The 6,134-nt window shown below is 41.7% G+C and overlaps 1 long non-coding RNA gene across 1 annotated transcript; it reads right to left on the bottom strand.

Moving 5' to 3' along the window:
• Window positions 1–402: 402 nt before the first annotated feature.
• On the bottom strand, window positions 403–5,675 carry LOC120991639. Its single transcript, XR_005776746.1, has 3 exons — window positions 5,664–5,675; window positions 5,006–5,134; window positions 403–476 (listed from the first exon to the last, which is right to left on the bottom strand). It is a non-coding gene; the product is annotated as an uncharacterized LOC120991639 (long non-coding RNA).
• Between the last annotated feature and the right edge of the window lie 459 nt (window positions 5,676–6,134).

The following is a 6,134-nucleotide window of genomic DNA, read 5'->3' as shown; positions in this document are numbered from 1 at the left end:
AGATCAACAACCGCCAAATTTACCTTGTCCATTGGAAATAAATCAGCGTCTGTAAAATTTTGCGGGACCCCCTCGATAAACCTGATATTTGTAAACAAACGGGTTAGTTCATCATACAATTTCTGCCAACATGCGTAAAACCAAATGACATTATCAGGTTTGTGCGACATTAACGTATCCTTGTGCATTAATACATTTTTAACAAAAAAACTCTTTCCAGAATTTGAGGGTCCTGCTAGAATACACGAAAAAGGGTGTTGAAATTGCGCAGTCATGTTTAATAGCCAAAAGGCAACGTTGTAAAGTCAGCCGTCAGCTGTCTCTTTGTGTAGACGCACTTTTGCGTTTTAAGTAATGGTCTTGTCTCTATGGTCAAGCGCTTCCTATTTCTCTAAATGCCGTCTTGCTCGATGCCTATTGTTTTCTGCGTCTCGGGGTCGGTGTTGTGTGAGTAATCCAACACAAGGTCTTTTAAACTGTCAAAATTAACAAGCGACATTGAGTGTTATACCCTTAACCTTCAATACGGTTTTCCCGTTGTTAAGTTTGTAGCCGTAAGGGCTGTTTCACACGAGCGGATGCCGTGCGTGACATCCGCTCCGTGAATGACAGCCAAGACCCGATGCAGACTGCAGAAGCACGGAGCAGTAACATGATTGATAATGCTCCGTGCCTCTCTGTGATCTCTTTACTACGAAATCACAGTGACAACTTTATCTCACTGTGATTTCATGTTAATGCTCCGTGCTTCTGCAGTCTGCATCTGGTCTTGGCTGTCATTCACGGAGCGGATGTCACGCACGGCATCCGCTCGTGTGAAACAGCCCTAAGTCTTTGGGCCAGCGGATACAAACTCGGTAATGTGGGCGTCGTCAGGTATTTCACTAGTTAGTTCACCGAGAAAATCACCCAAGGGTGGCGTCCATTCAGACCCCTTACTCACGAATATGACGGAGTCTGTATCGTGATAAAGGCAACGTTCCTGTAGCCTGTCTAGGAGCTTGTATAATTCGAGTCTGGCATAGGCGGTTGTAAAACAGGCTATAAAAATGTTTGTGTTTTTGTTGTGGGTGTAGCACTCTTTTACATAGCGCCAATTGACTACTGCCGTATCGTCATCGATGAAATTAACCTCGGAGAGGTCGTAGTACGGCACAAAAGCTAATTTGAAAAGTTCGTCAGGGTCCGTGACTATGCTGGTACGTGACAAGTTAGAACGCTGGCCAAACTTACCCCACAAAGAGTTTAGGAACAGTTTTGAAATTTGTCTTTTTGCTGGGTTTACAGCTATCTTATCAGATCGCAAGCAGACATCTTTTTTTAAAAATGCCGCGATGTAAGCAGTTTTTTCAGAATCCGTTTTACACCAACTGGGATAACCGGAAGCCTCCTGTTTATCTCGGAGGTGTAATTTGATGTAGGGGGTGAACAAATCGTCTGTTGTGTTTGGAAAATGCCAGATCTCGTTGATCTCGACAATCCTGTAACCTTTTTCAACAGCTAAAACTATTTCTATGGTGCACCATGTACCGGTTAGGGAACGCTCATCGTCTGTGTGGCTGCAAATGTCTTTCTGACAGCTCAAGGCGCATGTGTAACATAGCGGAAACATTAGTTTTTTATTTAGCTTTACAGGCAGGACCGGAAAAAATAAATCTCTGGGCGGGTACACTTTAACTCTGGCAATGCCAAAGTATTTTTTGATGTAGCCAAAATGATCATAAATGATTTTTGGGTGTCCTACAGGGTAAGTCTTAGTTTTATTAACAAAAGGGTACAGACTGGTGAAATCGTAATAATGCACTGTTTCATCGGACTGTACCTTGTGATAAAGTTTAATGGCGTTAGTGCGACCGCCGTAAAGCGCGTCACGAGGATCCAAAGGAGTCGGGAATTTCGTTTTAATCAGAAAGTCTTTGAGCCCCGAATCGTTTGCAATCATTTCCCGCCACTTGTGTTCCCACAGGACGCGGACCGTAAAGCCTTGTCTCTGTAGTCGGCTTTTCCTGACTAGGAAAGATTGGTATAGCTGCCCGTAGGACGATTTAGTAAGCTCGTTGCTGTCCTGCTCGTTATAGCACACAGGACACCCGTGGTAAAAACAGCCCTGAAATTCAAAAGCGGTGTGTTTACCGTTAACAAAAGCATACCCGTCCAAAAAATATTTACCGACCTTTTTTTCACCGCCCTTTAACGCGTGTTGTATAGAAATGCCTTCAGCATGTTCAAGGTACATGAGCCACTGTATAGCGGGTGTTGAAAAGCGTTTCTGGGTCTTGTGGTAATTATCTGCTGGGACAATCGCTATGGTATTTTTGGGTAGAAATTTAAACCGATACATAGCCATGCACACGGATGCCAATGTGATAAGTTGGAGTGGATCATTACATTTAGTGACCGTTCTGTATTTCTTTTCACGTTTAATGTATTGCAAAACTTTTTGTTCCGTCATGGCCATAATCGTGTCCCTGTAACATCCTGCTTACAGTAAGCTTTTAACTCTTTCTGAAAATTAAAGGTGTCATTTTTATGTTTCTCGTACCAATCTGTGAATTCTTTTTTCTCACCAGGCATCATGTATTCGACGCCGTAATACATAGCAGCTGGTAGGGCGCCTATGTAGTTTTGATTTTCTGCCGTGTTTAAAAAATGCGGGAAGTGGCCCTTGGCGCCTGAAAAACCCATAGCCTCGGGCATCTTGCTGAGCTTCATAGGCATGAAATTCAGCGAGTCTATGAACCAAATTTTTAAGTCCTTCAGGGTAACGCACATTAACCGACCGCCTTGATTTATAATATCAATTTTAAATTTTTCATTAATCAACTCCTGTAAAACAAAATAAGCGTCGTAGCGTCCAGCATTGTGCGCTATAAACTTGTAACCCGAAAACTTACCGTCGGCAAAAAAATCACACAAAGTCAAGCGTACAGGATTTTCCGCTAAAATGCCAGGAGTTGGGGCCGTATAGTGTGGTTGCGTAAATGAAATTGGATATATGCAAGCCTGTTTCTTGCATGCATTCAAAATCGTAAAAGATATACTTGTCAGTAATTTTTTTGGGGTTGTATGGCTGCATGTAACAAACATGGTCGTCAAATTTGTCAACCTGCCCGCCGCAGATGGTGCATTTTAAACCGTTACATTTGTGCTCATCGCCGCAGTCTATATATTTGTAACAAAATCCGCAAAAAGTTTTTTTCTTACAAAGAGCTTTATCACTAAGTGACAGGTTTCTATGTGTTTCAAAACAAGCCTCTGAACGGCAATACGTCCTACATATCGGGCACCGTGTATTATTAGACTGCTCAACACAATTCGAGCTCTGGCACGCTTTACAAAACTGCATACACCCGTGTCGATATTTATGTTTGTATACAGTGCAAACGTTGCAAAAATAATCGAAACCGATAAAGGCTTTTAGATTTTTTATGCCATAATAATGCTTTTCATGGTGCAATATATAAACGGTCTTTTCTTTAGCTGTGCGGGCTGTGTGATAATAACGCCACTGCCCCCTATTGTGGTACAAAATTTAAATTGTGATGTTTAATTTTTTTTCAAATTCAGCAACGTCAGTAAAAGACACCAAATACCCCTCGGGTATTTGTAAGTCTCTATGCAGTTGTTGAGCTTTCTCTAACAAGGCGACGTCGCTCAAAGCAGCACCCTCCAAAATAGCGTAAACACTAGCGGCCAGACAGACGTTATTATCGTAATTATTAAAATCGTATAAATGTTGTTTTTTACGATCAATAATCCGACTATAAGCGACACCGCCCAAAAGTCTTCTGGCTCCACCACGGCGACACCTGACAATGATGACAACTAGTTTAAGTGTAATACCGGCTATGCACTCCGCGTTACTCTGTAAAGCGTTAGCGATATTGTCCAAAAATGTTTCGGCTCTAAATCCATCTCTAAAATACCTATTAGAAAAAAATCGAATCAAACGTTTCGCCGCCGTCTAAACGCAATTGTATGAAATCACCCGGATCGGCGTCCCGTAAAACCCTATCTAACAATGTCTGTATAGAAGCGTGTATTGCATCAAGAGCGTCAACAAATGAGCGAATGGCTTCGAGGTTAGCGAATCTGAAGTGTTCCGTGTACATGGTACTATTAAAATTCGCTAAGTCACGCTGTTGATGATATACACGTTCTAGATAAACGGATCTAACATTTTGTGGTTCAGGGGGTTCCTCTGTAATAGCCGTGTTATAGGTCATGTCGTCATTTTGTGGGTCGCCTGACTGAATACGCTTTGATTGCGTATTTGAAGGTCTATTAGTGTGCGATCTGTTTGGACGACTGTGCCCCGCTTGCGCGGTCTGCGGCTGCTGGTGTGTTTGTCCAGCATTCAGACGAGACGACGCACCAGTCTTGTTACGACATTCCTGTCATTTTTTGCTAGCTATTTTGTTCGGACGCGCCGGCGGCCCATTGTTACGCCGGCGACGCCTTTTTACACTATCTAGTTATTTTAGAACGTTTAACTGAAAAACTGATTTTTATAGCCTGTTTTAACTTTCTAACCCTAGCACTTACAGTTGTTTTTGCGCTTTTAAAAGGTCGTCCACCTCCACCAGTCATCACTAGTCAGTCTCTGCCTAGCAGCTCTTTTCAAGAGCGTCAAGATGCGTAATCAGTCGTATGCATTTGTTACGCTTAGCGTGTATTTGTCCCTCAGTATTTTTGTTGGGACTGTTAAACGCTAGAGACGTAGAGTCTTTAACGTAACATTTTAAATGCAACGCCATGCGTGCCATTTTGTCTTTACATTTCGCGATATCCCTCAACGCGTCGTACGTTTCTCCACCCCGACAATAACAGGAATGGACAAGAGGCGCGTATCGCTGTTGGGGTTCGCTTATCTGTTGTACGTTGCTGCATGTGTCTGGCGTATCAAATGTGATGCGCTTTTTACAAGGTATTACATCCTGCGTATTGGGTATTGGTGTTATGTCGCATAAAGCTGTAATACCATTTATTACGCTAGTTGGCTCACCACTCTGCAGAAACGGCCGCGGCGTTGTTAGAACTCCAGCTATCGGTGTAAACTGTTCCTGATGCTGTTTTGTGGTCGATCGTCGTCTCTCTTTAACGATTCGGGCTTTGTTGCTTTCTTTTCTTTTGGCTGAAATTTAAAGACAAACATTAAGATATAAGTATTAAGAATTTCAAGCTCGCTAGATAGATCGATAGCTAACAGATAGATGGAAAGATAGATAGATAGATTGATAGAATTTAGATAGTTGGGGTATTTGACTGTATGGATACATAGATAGATAAATGGATAGATAGATAGATAGCTATCTTTCCATCTATCTGTTAGCTAACAGATAGATGGAAAGATAGATAGATAGCTAACAGATAGATGGAAAGATAGATAGATAGATAAATAGATAGATAAATTGATAGAATTTAGATAGTTGGGGTATTTGGCTGTATGGATACATAGATAGATAGATAGATAGATAGATAGATAGATAACAGATAGATGGAAAGATAGATAGATAGATAGCTGGATATATAGGTAGATAAATTGATAGATAGATATGTCATTATAACTTTTATTAAAAATTTAAAGACAAGCAGCCCGCTGTAAGTATTAAGAACATCAAGCGGGTCTAATTAAAACAGAGCGCTGTGTAATATTAACTTACGGGCATCAGGACAACGGAATCGGCATTGCGGGATTCTCAGACAGCCAACTGTCGTGGGCGTTGGTGACTGACTCTGGTGGTTCGGGGAATGAAACTGTTATGTTGACACTTGCGCTACTACCAGGCAGCTGAAAAACTTTAAATTACAAGGTTTGATTAAACACCATTGTTTACACACGCTTAAAAGTTATAGACATTGTTTTTTGAGCGGCTGTAGAGGGAGCCTTAACTGTTGTGCTAGATTTCTTTGATACCGCTTTGGAGACACCGGTCGTGGCCATTTTTCTTTTCAGCGCTGCATTTTAAAAAAAGTATTAGACTTATAGACATTGTTTAAAATATATTACAGCAGCAATGCGTTTTGGTCCTTACGCTCTTTGCCCCGCTTGCAACGCTTTTGTAGGGCATCGGAGAGTGTCGCGATGTCATCAATTGTATACACTTTTCTTTCCAGCGCTGCGTTTTAAAAAA

This window comes from Bufo bufo, chromosome 2, assembly GCF_905171765.1.
Source record: "Bufo bufo chromosome 2, aBufBuf1.1, whole genome shotgun sequence".
Lineage (NCBI taxonomy): Eukaryota > Metazoa > Chordata > Amphibia > Anura > Bufonidae > Bufo > Bufo bufo.
The sequence above is the reverse complement of the archived record's forward strand: the minus strand, read 5'-3'. Positions and strand labels throughout refer to the sequence as shown.